Genomic DNA, 14,151 nt, shown 5'->3' on the forward strand with positions numbered 1-14,151 from the left:
CAAGGATTTTTCAGCTTCTCATGCCCAGCCAGGGCACAAGAAGTTGGCACAGGACACAACCAGGGCACCTGACCCAAAGTGGCCAATGGGGTATTCCATACCATGGGACGTCCCATCTAGTTTAGGAACTGGGAAGTGGGGGTGGGGAATCGCCGCTCAGGGACTAGCTGGGTGTTGGTCGGCGGGTGATGAGCAATTGCCCTGCGCATCATTTGTACATTCCAATCCTTTTATTACTACTGTTGTCATTTTATTAGTGTTATCATTATCATTATTAGTTTCTTCTTTTCTGTTCTATTAAACTGTTCTTATCTCAACCCACGAGTTTTACTTCTTTTCCCGATTTTCTTCCCCATCCCACTGGGTCAGGGGGGAGTGAGTGAGCGGCTGCGTGGTGCTTAGTTGCTGGCTGGGGTTAAACCAGGACAATCTTGTTGACCCACATGCCCACAGTGTGTAAGCCATGTGTGAGAGACTGAATTGTTACCTTGAGCTGTTTGTCTCAAAGATTGTTAGGTGTGAGAGACTGGATTGTCATCTCAAGCCATTCACCTCAAGGAACTGTGAACTGTTTATCTCCAGCCCTTTGTCTCTGAGATGGCTTGACTAAGCAGGACACTCCTCTGTCCATAAGGACAATTTCTAGGCCACTGAGGCATCCAGGGAGGAAACAGGATGGAGCCAACAAAGCATGCAGGAATGTGGAGACTACCATTCTCATGGAAACTGTAGTCTTTGAGATAAGATACTGGTTTCTAGCCTTGATCACTGGAAGGTCCTGTGGTAGACAAAACCTGCAGGGTGTGAACAGTTCACAAACAATATGTATGTGCATGCATCATTGAAATATGTCCTATAAAAAAAACGTGGAGACAAGCTGTGGTGTGCACCCACCACCGAAGAACTGAAGACTAAGGATCAACGGGACACCGCTGGATCCATGGTGGTGACTACCCTTGCAACTCTATCCTGAGTGCTTGCTTAATTTCTGCCTTTTCTTCCGTTCTATCTTATCACTAGTATTTTCTACTTTTGATATTAAAAACTCTTTTGGGTATACGGCATTTGACCTCATTTGTGTCTTAATCTCACTCTTGGCATCATATCGAAACCTTTCCCGACATTGGATTGGGACATTTAAATTGGCATCACAGACAGGATCCCTTGAGACGAGAGTGCCATACTGTTTCCCAAATACGTGAGACCTCTCAGGAATGTAAGGGGTGCAGGTTTGTGTTGTGCGTGTTTGAAACTTTATGTGCTGCCTTCCTGAGATGACTGCTTCCCTGCTTTGTATAAGATGAGTGATAGTAAAATTGCCCCTTTGGGGAAAGAAGTTTTGTTTGATTTTTTAGAAAAACATACAGCACGACCCTCTGTGTCTGGGGTAGACTGGGCTCAGGGAAATTGGCATAATCTGCAGAGCGTTGTTGATCGGATGGTCGCTTTACAGGAAGACGCTAGAGTGTGGTCAGGGAAAGGAAAAGCAATTGTCTGTGCCATTCTCGGTGCTAGTCTGGCCGCAGCAGTGGAGGATAGGGATTGCTACCTCACTGCAGAATCTTATATTATTGAATCCCTCCAAAACCTTGTTCAGTCCCTTCTGGGACAAGTGGCGGGATTAAAAGAACAACTTGAAGCAGAAAAGAACCAAGTGAAACATGTGCAGATTGCTTTTAAGGAGCAGCTCCTTGTGCATACTGTCCGTGAGGAAATTCCTCCAGGATCAGAAATTGGCTACCCCTTTAAGGACCTGCAGGCAGCAAAAGAGAAAGTGGAGAAGTTGGAGCTGCCTTCATTGCATCCCTTAGTCAAAATTATATTTTGAATATATTTATGATGATGAGCAGGACCAGTTCCCCCAAGTTACAACTAAGGAGGCCCCCTATACTGCCACTGAGTTGGCGAAACTAAAAAAGGAATTTGGCCAAACCTCTAAGGACTCAGAAACGGAGTATGTGTGGAGAGTATTGTTGTCGGGGGGGGGGGGGGGCGGGGGACGGGACACCAGATTCTGTTAAGCGAAAAGGAGGAGGAAGGGTATTGGGGACCGGGAGTGTTTTTAACTACTGGGAATCACCGTGCCCCCTGGTCTTTAACCCAATGCGCAGCCTATTGGGTGGGAGGTTTGAACTCCTTGGAGAGGGGGGATCCCCTTGTGATTACAGGGACTGTTGATCAATTAGTGGAGAGTGTGCAAAAGGCAGCTTGTCTGCAGATGATGTATGATCAAAAATTGGAGCCTAGACAGGAGTCCCCGATGATGATGTCAGTGGATCCTGAGTGAATGACTCCCCTTATACAGGGACTCCCTGATTCTCTGAAACTGATTGGTATACAAATACAAGGAAAGATACAGGCGATGCCCCAGGGCGAGAGTGTTGTGGCTGCTTTAGGAGGATTCAGACCTGATTGGCACCACCAACCCCCAGATAAGAAAATGTGGACTTGGGGAGAAGTGGCCCAAGAAATTAATTAATTACTGGTGCAAGTATGGTCCTGTTAACCGTCCAGCCACCAAAATGGACTCCAGGGGCTTGAGGCGGGCTGAAGTAAAAATAGTTCCATGCCCTGGGAATGATAAGAGAACACCCCTTGCTAAATCACTGGAGGGGAGAGATATCCCAAACAAATGTAATATACTGTGGGCGCAGGGACGCCAGAAGGGGATCCCGCGTGACTTAATGGACAGGATGCCAACAGACAAATTGGAAAAATTGGTAACAGGGTGGCCTGATAAATCAGCAAATAGAAAAGTGGATTTTGAGAATACTACTCCCAGCACACCCTCCCTGATTGATTTATCAGAACCAAATGCCACCCAAAAGCCAGCGGGAAACTAGATCCTTCGCCTTTCAGTGGTGAGCTGGGGGGGGGAGGAGGGAGGGCAAAGGTTGGATGTATGTCAGACAGCTCACTGAAATGGCTGGGGTGATTTACTAATTACAGGCATTGTGGGGCCAAGACAAGTCCCAGTCACCATTTTGGTAGATACCAGAGCTCAAATTTCAACTATTAAAGCCAAAGATGCTGCTAACTGCAGAATTACACCCTCCAAACAGTGGCTTTTTGTGGAAGATGCATTCGGCATTGTTCAGCCACAGGCATTAGCAATGGTCAGCCTGCGTTTGCCAGGAGACTATAGTGCCACTACGGTGACAATGGTTGTGGGGGAGTTTCCACTTAACCTTTTAGGACTCAATGTTTTAAAGGGAAAGACCTGGACTGATAATAAAGGGAGACAGTGGTCATTTGGCTCTCTCACAATAGATATTCGGCTGTTAGAAGCCGTGCTGCTTCCCCCTTCAAAGCTTACAAATGTTAAGCCCTACCTGATACCCTTGGGGGCCAGAGAGGGAATAGCACCTGTGTTAGAGGACTTAAAGGGATAGGGTATCATGATTCCAACCCATTCTCCTTTTAACTCCCCAGTGTGGCCAGTACAAAAACCTAATGGCAAGTGGAGACTGACTATAGATTATCGCAGACTTAATGCAAATACAGGTCCATTGACAGCTGTGGTACCGAATATTGCTGAGCTTATAGCTACAATCCAGGAATGAGCCCACCCGATTATGGCAACAGTGGATGTTAAAGATATGTTTTTTATGGTCCCCCTGCAAACAGAGGATCAAGACCACTTTGCATTTACTTAGGAGGGTCAGCAATTTACTGTTACCCAACTCCCACAAGGGTATAAGCATTCCCCCACTCTAGCTCATCACGTGCTAGTGCAGGAGCTAGAAGTAATTCAGACAGAGGAGGGGGTCAGTGTTTATCAGTACATTGATGACAGTCTTGTGGGTGGGGATAAAACAGAAAAGGTTCAGAAAACTCAGGATAATATAATTTCTCACTTGGAAAGCTTGGAGATGAAAATTCCACCAGAGAAAATACAAACACCCTCAAGCAAAGTAAAGTTTTTAGGAATTTGGTGGAAGGGAGGAATGACATGTATCCCTCCCGACACTCTTTCCTCGTTGGATCAGATTAAAATGCCAGAGTCAAAAAAGGGTTTGCAGCACGTACTAGAATTACTTGTGTTTTGGAGGAAACATATCCCTGATTTTTCAATTATTGCAAGACCCCTGTATGACTTGTTGTGAAAAGGGGCTCAGTGAGAATGGACTAGGCCCCACGAAGAGGCACTGCAGTTGCTAGTTTTTGAAGTGACTGCCCATCAAGCTCTCAGTCCTATTCACCCCACAGACCCTGTCTATATTGAATGGGGATTTGCCAAGAGCGGGCTATCAATACATTTATGGCAAAAGGGCCCTGAAGGACCCACTCGACCTATTGGGTTCTATTCTTGCAGTTTTAAGGATGTGGAAAAAAGATATACTGCTTGGGAAAAGGGTTTGTTTGTAGTCAGTTTAGCCCTGAGAGAGGCTGAACGGACTGTTTGACAACAGTCAGCAGTGCTTAGAGGCCCGTTTAAAGTAACCACACCAGTTTTAGCAGGAACTCCACCCCCTGACGGGGTGACCTAGAGAGCCTCTGTGTGGAACGGTATCCGCCAGTCTCAGTTGAACTCCCCATGGTGGGAGCCATACCTCTGGTACTGGAAACCCCGATGAATAAATACGCTTGGAAAGCAAAAGATGCTCATGGAAAAGAACATAAAATCAATACCAGGTGGATTATTCCGTCCTTCTAATAACAATTTTCTTCCGCTTCCTTAGAATGAACCCAGTCTGTCTTTTCTCTTTCAGGTGAAGACTCTGGAGCCTGCCTGAAGGAATACATGAAGCTGTTGATTGCTTGTGTAGTTTTGTCAGTGATTGCTTTGTTAATATTTATAGGATGTTTGGCATACTACCGCAGACATTGTTTTGGTCGACCATTGTCACCACCTTTAATATTTGGGGAAACTCCTGTGCTCCCCTCTTTGGCTCGGGGTGACAAAATTAATTTATGGCTCTAGGCCAGCAAGTGCGCAACAATTTTAATCTGACTAATTGTTGGGTATGTGGTGGGTAGGCCCTTAGGTTTGGAAAGCTGGCCATGGACTGCTGTCCCTATTTCCCCAAAATGGTTAGTGAGTAATTACAGTGAGGTCAAAAATTATTCTTAGTGGGGTGAAGACACACAGCCCTGGACAATACGATACCCAGTCCAAGGTGAATATGTCTGAACTGAACACAGAAAGATGGTATTCCCATTGGAAATAGCAAGTGCAACTGGACCTATACTTATGACAACCATTGCCTCACTGACAGTCGTAGACCAATTGATTGCTCGAACCATAGGGCAGCCATGTCACTGCCAGAAGGGGACAACCAGGCATATTGTCACCTCTTGAGTTCCAGTTCTCCAAATTTTGTACCTTGCTGGCCTGGATGGGCTTGGGTGAATCAAACAGGACACAGGAAACAGTATTCCCATTTTTGGCCTTCCACTAATAGTCTAATAACCATCTTAATGTTACCTGCTTTTGGCACAGTGGTTCTGGTGCCTGGAAATGCAGACTCACTGATAAAACGTATTCTCGTCTCCCTGATGGGACTCAAATTTGGTGGTCAAGTGATAATAAAGACCACTGTCAGGGACATTTAAGCATAGGTCCAGATGGACTTCCTATCTGTTGGGGCACCACAGAAGAAGTGGGAAAAACCGTGGACAGGTTGTTGATGAATGGTCCGTCAGATCATCCTCTAGGAGTAGGTAATTCAACATATTTCCAATCACCACAGACACCTACCAGTTTGTTTGAAAATGGTGCATGAGCCTTAAAGGGTCACTATTGGGTGTGTGGCCAATGTGCCTACAAACTGCTACCAGCAAATTGGACTGGAGTGTGTTATGTGGGGGTAATTCACCCCTTGTTTTTTCTGCTCCTGGAGGATGAAGGTGATGGACTGGGTGTTAAGGTATATGATGATCTCAATCGATATCAACGGTCCATTGATACTTGTACAGCAGGTGGGAGTGGTCAAACCTGGGGCAAAGATGAGTGGACCCCTCAACGTATCATACAACATTATGGACCTGCCACCTGGAACCCCAATGAGTGGGTTAGCGGTGCTCAAGAACCTATCTATAATCTAAATCGCATCATCCGGTTACAAGCTGTCCTAGAGATCATTACTAATGAGACAGCCTGTGCCCTTGATCTATTGGTGGATCAAGCCACCCAAATGCGAACAGCAATATTACAACATCATATAGTTCTCGATTACCTGCTAGCCGAAGGAGGAGGTGTTTGTGGTAAACTAAATGATTCTAACTGTTGTTTAAAAATTGATGACAGTGGGAAAATTGTTAAACAAATTATTGCGGGAACATGAAAGCTGGCCCATGTTCCTGTCCACACATGGAAAGGCTGGGATGTTGATATGTTTTCCTGGCTCCCTGGTGGTCCATGGGTTAAGCGAATCCTATTTTACTTGTTGTGTGATTTTGCCATGTTGTTGCTCTTACCATGTATCATTCCATGTTTTATACAATTGATTCAACGTGTTGTAACTAATATGCAATCTGCAACTACTGTTTCACTTGATGGTGTTAAACAAATTCTTGCTGTGAGTCGAACCGCGCCGTCAGTATTGTATGAAATGCTCTCTTCTGGCTTTTCTATATAGCTATCTTTTCTCAAAACTACCATGGGTCCCGAAGCAATCTTTGAGCCATGGAGAGATGTGAGAGACTGAATTGTTACCTTGAGCCGTGGAGACAAGCTGTGGTGTGCACCCACCACCGAAGAATTGAAGACTGAGGACCAACTTTTTGAATTTTGATACTTTTGATAATAAAAACTCTTTTGGGTATATGGCATTTGCCCTCATTTGTGTCTTAATCTCGCTCTTGGGATCATATCGAAACCTTCCCTGACATTGGATTGGGACACCATGTGCAACACTAACCTGTTTCATGCCTAACATATGATTATTGTTACATGACCATGGCTACAGCAACCTTGTCATAACAGTTTGGCTCTCCTCCTGACCCCCCGTGTCCTTCTTTGGGTCTGAGACATGTTGGTAATGTTAGGATTTTAAAAACGGGTATCTCTTCATAAAGTGATGAATAATAAGAAGGTTACCTCATACCCTGTGATGTTTGCACTTTTTAAGCAATGACATCCAGAATATGTTGTGTGTACAGAAGGAGGTGGTGGGGAAGGGGGGAGCATGAGAGTCTGTAACGGGCAGACCCTTGCAGAAAAGTGTTGGAGGACAAGCCAGGCTGACAGAGTAAGAGCTGATGTTTTGTCCATACTGTAATAGACTCTAGGCCAGACTAACTACTGAACTATTCCTGGATCTCGGTACTGATGGTTGTGGAAACTATTGATCCCACTGAAAGATGGTATCCTAGGAGTGATACAGCCTGTTTCCAGAGGCGACAGTCAGAGCAGCAGGACCTTGAGATGAAACAAGGAGTGATCTGAGAGTGTAGATTCACCTGCTGTCTGCCCTGGGTCTCCCAAACCCATTCAAATGCTTTTATTATTTTACCAAATGTCGATGTTCTGCAAACTTCCTGCATGTCATAGTTGGCAAATTAGCTGAGTATATTGTCTGACTGATATATGGCTCTATGCACAATGCTACATATACATATGTACAGTGGCTATAAATTATACTATTGAATAAAAAGTGAGTGCATTCTTTTTACCTTCTGCTACTCCACTTACTCATAGCCATTTACAAAACATCATAACTGCCAGACTAAATAGGCAGTAGAAGTATATGTTTAAGTTATTATAGCTGATTAACCATATGCTGGGTTATCATGAGATGTGCTTAGCCAACTATTTCTCTCTGAAATAGAAATGAAGTAAAAAACAGACTTCACATAGATTTCCTGCATTTTCTCACTGGTTTCCAGTAAAAATTAAATCCACAGCTAACATAGCACAAAGTCCAATCACATTTTTCAAGTAATACTAATATCTACAGAAAAGTTTACAGGAACCATCTTATCCTGTCATTAACAGAAAAATGTGCTTTTACAAAACTAGGAAGTTTAAGCCAATGATGCTGAATGGTATTCATGCCGGTGCTGAAGAAGTTGGGTGACATTATTGTGAGGTTACCATCACGTTACTATCTATGACAAACTGTGTTCAGCATAGGAGTGTGTGTCCTGGAAACAGGCTTTCTCAAAGAACCACCTTCATGGAAGAGAAGGCAGAGATGGCAAACTAGTAAGCTGGGGGAAAGAATATTTCTGATATCCAGTCTTTCAGATATTAGAAAGCATTCCCTTCATCTCCCTTTATATTATATGAATACTCAATGGTGTCTTGGGGCTACTGCTGTCAGGATGTGCATAAACACAACAAATACAACTACAGCTCCTGTCCCTATTGTATCCTTTTGTTTATTTCTTTATTACTAATCTAAAAGGAAAATAATAATGGAAAAAACTACATTCACCTCAATCAGCACATGTAATTCCTGAAAGAATTTAAAACACAAACAAAAGTATATTTTGCCATGTCCTTTCCAGCACTACTTGGATCTTACTGATCCAAGAGGTAATGCTGGTTTTAACTAAGCATCCTCAGCTTGCTAAACCAATCTTCAGAGATATGTCTCTTCATGCTATTTTGTACTCAACAAAAATATGCAGACAGAGGACCCACTTAAGTAAAAACCTATGTTTGTCAGGTAACCACAAAATATTGGGCACCTCTGTAGCATTCAGTGCTAAGGGGCTTATCTTTCATCCATCAAAGCCGAAAGCAAAATTTTCACTGAACTTGACTAGAACCAGACTGGCAATAACTGATGTGGATGGAGTAAGCAAAGGCAACATGGAAAACAACTAAAATTAATTCCACTACCTGTCAAACTTACTGAATTAAAAAAGAATTAAAAGGATAAATTTCCAACTAGTTCTGTCCAGCTCTACTCACATAATTTACATTCCTTCTAGCAGAAAGTTAAAATTACTATTTAACTATTGCACCTTTTTCCTGAATGAAATTCAGTGCAACACAGTGACTGCTTAAATAGTAGTTGTAAAAAGCCTTATTTCATCCTTCATTGCTAAAATAGAGAATGACATGCAAAGGTCCCTTCTAACTCTGTTCTGCAGCCCAGAGGAAATGAAGCCAAAACAAGTAAACTGAATTCAGTCTCCTGTATAAATTTAGGAAGCCTGTCAAGGACAACAGCTTGCTTCTTGATTCTCAGGTTCCTCTATGCTTGCAAGGTACCAGTGCAACCAACAGTGTTACATTACTCTCAGTGAAGTATCTGAAAATGGTACCATCTATGTTTTAGAATGCATAGCTTGTGCTTGGTAGGCAACTCTCCAGTGAAAATCAGTGACTGATGAAGCAGAATTCACAAAAACTTGAACTAAACTCATAAGTTTTCTTAGAAGAAAAACTCTGCAATCAAGAACTCTATTTCTTGCTCTGACTGCTTTGAGCATCTACTGTACTAAGATGCAAAACCAGACTACAAAAAAAAACCACATAGAAGAAAGAATAATAACTACTACAAGCGTGTCTGTTTCTCAGTTCCGTGGAATTCAAACCCACAAGTACCTATTCATGTAGTTGCATTCACTGGTTAAAGTCATCAGCCAAAAATAAACATACAGAGACAAACAGGGAGACAAAACTGGCTATCTGGGAAGAAAATAATTCTCTAATAGTCAGACTCTTCTGATATTAAGTCATCATCCTGTCTTTTGTGGACAGAATTTGTCTCTCTCATCTTGATCATGCTGACAAGGGCTTCACGGGTATCTGCCTTCACTTACTAACATTCAGTGTATAACCTAGTATCAGTAATATGGAAAAGACCTGGTGGGAAATGTTATTTTCCCACCAGAAGTGAACTTTTGCTCTGTGTATACATATCCCCTATTTAAACCTTCATTAGCAACAGAGGCAAAAATACATCTCAATTCCCATGTAAAACGCCCCTGGGAATTGTCACTGGAAGAGTACCACTTTAGATCTGTCAGACAGAGACATTTTATTATCTGAAGGATGTTATCTTAACCCAAGATCTAAAATATAAATGAACTGCAATTCAGATGACTTGAGATCTAGCAGAAAGACAGAAGAGTGGAAAGCTTCCCAGAGAGATTCCATGGGGAGACGTCTGATTTAATATGGAAAATATGACAAAAAGATATTAATATCCCAAGTTTTAGTAAGTTTATGGTTGACAGGATGAACTGAAGACAGCCTTGAGCAGCAGCTGATATACAGAACAATATCTTAACTAGGAGAGTTGGAAGAGGTAAAAAGGAGCTCCAAGCAGATGAATTCAATTTAATGGCGGAAGATTTTGGACACTCTGAAAACCTCTCTGTTAAGCTACTATGGGCCAAAGGAGATGATGTCCTTTTTTAGTGACTTACCATTTGTACTGTGGGGTAAAACACAAGGGATCTTCATAGAGCCTCTAGCATTTAAGTTGAACAGAGAATGTTTGGCTACGAAAGGACAGAGCTGTCTATGAAAAGACAACAAGTGAGAAAGTAAACAGAGGATTAATCAAGAGATTATTTTAGAATCTGCCGCTGTGAAAACTTCGCCTTTTCACAAGAGGTCTTTTTTATATTGAAACAGATTCGGGGTTTGCTGTTAAAAATATTGGACAGCCATTAGATGATTCCTCGGGAGTGTTATTTTGAGTGTTACTATTGTTTCTTTGAGCAAAGCAACAATCTTCATGTTTGTTAATGGTTTACTTATCTTTCCCTGTGTTGAAAGCTTCAGAAAAGTTTGGTTTCATTAGGAAGGAATTTGGGGTAAGTTGCTGAAGCAGGTAGATATAACTAAGTGGAAGAAAAGGAGGCAACTGGGACATGGCTGTGGCTCAACCCTGCACTGAACAGCATTTGCACATGGCTTTGGGAAAAGTTTTGTAACAGTTTTTCTGGCAAAGAGAGATGTGGGAGTATGACATTTTCCAGTTGCTGATTTCTTCTGTGCTCAAGAAAGAAGACATTAGCTTGTTAAAGCTTATAAATAAATACAACTTCATCAACAATTTATTCTCGTAATTGCAAGATCACAAATTTTGAGCAGGTTCTTAGGGTAAAGAGGTAGCATATACTAAAATTAAATTACTTTTAAAACTGTAGTAGAATATCAGAATCCTTTGGTATGCCAAACTACATTGGAAATCTGCTTTTAAAAAGTTCTTAAAGAAAGCAAGAACACTGCTTCCATCAATCCCTTGGGTAAACCCAGCAATTTTCAGGAAGTTTGCCTGAATCCCATGATGTCAAAAGCAGAATTTAGTCCAAAACTATATGGAGCAGTAAAGATAAATCTCTTGACTTTTCTGAGATTCTCTCCTATTATTAATCCCTATGCTAGGACATATACATTGTGAAGATATTAATCACAGTTTACTATGCAGAGAAAAAGTCAATAGGATGTTTAACTCTTGATTTATACACAAGCTTTAAGTATTTCACCTGTGTAATTCTGCACAGTCAGTAGCTTATTTCTTCTAATTAAATCTTTATTTCAGCTCTCCGTGGGCCTGATTTTCCTCTTACTAAAAGCGTATTAATATAACTCTCATCAATCAAATGGTGGTAGTTTCTAAATAAGATTAAGGTAAGAAAAAGCAAAATCAAGGCCATTGACTTTTACAACAGTTTTGCCAGTCTGTTCACAGCTAAACAGTGCTTACTGGACACTTAACAGAATGCTGGGCAGGGAAGGTGAGGAATTTTTTATTGTTTAGAGACCTGTTTGGAAGGAACGACTGGCAAAATAATGAAAAAAAGGAAAAAATCTGCTCAGTAAGCAAAATCGGGCAGTTAAATATAACCACAAAGACTAATCATCTTCGCCCGTTTCAAATGTACTACAAACTTAAAGCTAAACTGCATATTAAGGTAAAATATTCTGTTACACTCAAAATTGTGTTACGGGCAAAAGAGTGTACACCTTATTGATGCAGTAAAAAATTTATTACTGTTTTTTACTAGCTCTTTATTGCCTCTACCATTCACCACGCTGAAGCCCAAGACAGGTCAGGGACTAGTCGTTTGGCCACTGTTAAACAAGCTACAGCCAGGTCAAGTAAAACCTGAGATTCTGCTTTGGCAGGTCAGCACAAAAGTCTGTTGCTTTTTACTAGTAACACAAAAATTATACGTACTGGACTACAATATATGTAATCATCCCTGATTCTTTTCAGCACATATAAAATAAATATGAAATTTTCATAATACAGATACATTTAAACGCTTTAATCAGATGTATAGAGATGAGGCAGAGGTTTGAAAGTGACTGAAGGCATGAAAGGAGCAGCGAGAAAAATGTTATCTGACATCATTAAAGAAGAAAATAAAATACATTTTTGCAAGACAAGAAGTGATCTACAGAAAGTTATCTAGGAACTGCTAATGCTAACATCAACTACCTGTGATTTTTAGAAGTAACAACAATAGAATAAAAGAGGAAATTAAGGCATGGTAGACAGTAGGAATGTCTCATACTTAAGCTGAAGATAATTTTGAACTCCAAACAATGAGTGAAGAAGCTTCAGATGTACAAAACCATTTTAATAATAAAATAAGTATTTTTTTATTTTAAATATTCCAAGAATAAAGTACTGGGATGACTTATCACTCCAATAAAGATGAAGAAGATTGATTAAGAAACTGAGAGAAATTAATGAAGAATTGAATATAGTGAAATCTCCAGTGGGCAGGACATGCAGTTAAATACAAGAACTGTTAAACTGTCTTTTGGAAGACCAAAGGATAACTTTAAATAAGAACTAAAAGCTCTCGCTGTGATCTGCTAACACTGTGATAAAATTATCCCTGACAAAACCAGAACCGACAACTGGTGAGAGCAGGGAAGGATCTCTGGGAGACAAAGAAAACTGCCAAGAACACATTGCCTGATGGTAACTCTCAATTTCTGTGATTTTAAATGCAAAGCGATCTCTGCTTCATGATTCCCATGAATTGCCTGCTATTGATCCAAATGTTTTCCCACAGCATGCTATGTAAACCTCTCATAGTCACTGTATTTACACAGAAGTTAAACTTTTTGCATTCATGCTTCCTATTCGACCACCCTAGCTTATTTTATCCGTCATTCACCATATAAAATAGAAAAAGTACAATCACTTGACATAAAAAAATAAAGTATAAACCTATTTCTGATTTCTCAGATTAGTAGTAGCTCTCACTCTTCTTAACAGTCACTTGATTCTGCTTGCTGATTATTTGATGCTGTTGCCTCTAAACCTTACAGCTGTCTACAAACCTTTTTACAATGTCCTGTAAACTATTCACCTTACTGACTCTATAGGTAAGTAGTAAACACAGGTACGTGTACTATATGGGACTAGAAGTGCAGCTCTTCAACTGTACCTGCTATGCATTATTTCATTTTTATTTTTGTAAAGTGTCATCAAAATATTTAAAACTGCATCTGCCTTTCTCTCCTTAAACAAAAAGCTCGAATGAATCAGGTATGAAAGTTCCGTCAAGTTGACAAGAAAATCTTTCACATACTGTCTGATCCCTCCCAGGCATCACAAAGCAGTTCATAAAGTAGTTCAATAAGGACTTTTTGAGTTCACTAAGGTGTCTGCAGCACCCATCTACCAGTGAGAAAGGTGGGAATTTAACTATATTTGATACGATGGAAGGCTAGACTCTCCTGTTTATCTGAACTCCACTCACGCTAAGTTAGAGGTCCCTGATTCAGTGCATGCAGCTTTAAGGTGTTTAAGGAACATTATGACACTGAAAAACAGACAAACCAGAATTCTGTTCCACACCAATATCTTTAGTGCAGAGATGTACAGGAACAAACTCTGCCACCTGCACATCAGCATACGGTTCTCTCATGTAATTCCTGCCAGTCAGTTCAATGACTGTTTCTACAGCCAGAGTTAGACTATGCCCCAGAATGAACTGCTGATGTACCCATGGAAAGCTGACATTAAAAGCTGCTAATGAAAGTAAGTTAGTAATTTATGAGAGTTGTATAGAATAAGGACTAAGAGACTTTAGCTTCTTCCAGGGAAAATATGCTATTACAGGTGACAGGCATAAGTACAGCAAAGCTATGAAATACAAAACACCTGCATCTAGGCTGTGCTTTTAGTTAGCCTAAGTCTTTGTGATAACCAGGGTGCGTAGCTCCCAGCAGACAGAAGTCTAATTGTTCATACCCTACACATGCAGTTACATAGA

At 41.1% G+C, this 14,151-nt stretch overlaps 1 protein-coding gene and 1 pseudogene across 3 annotated transcripts in view; one reads left to right on the forward strand and one right to left on the reverse strand.

The window, feature by feature from the left end:
* The window catches only part of CNTNAP2 (contactin associated protein 2), a 1,232,776-nt gene that overhangs the window by 620,271 nt on the left and 598,354 nt on the right, over positions 1–14,151 (reverse strand). The gene's annotated exons all lie outside the window — the stretch shown is intronic.
* Positions 1,301–2,843, forward strand: LOC138684528 (uncharacterized; annotated as a pseudogene).

This window comes from Haliaeetus albicilla, chromosome 2 (assembly GCF_947461875.1).
Source record: "Haliaeetus albicilla chromosome 2, bHalAlb1.1, whole genome shotgun sequence".
Classification (NCBI taxonomy): Eukaryota; Metazoa; Chordata; class Aves; order Accipitriformes; family Accipitridae; genus Haliaeetus; species Haliaeetus albicilla.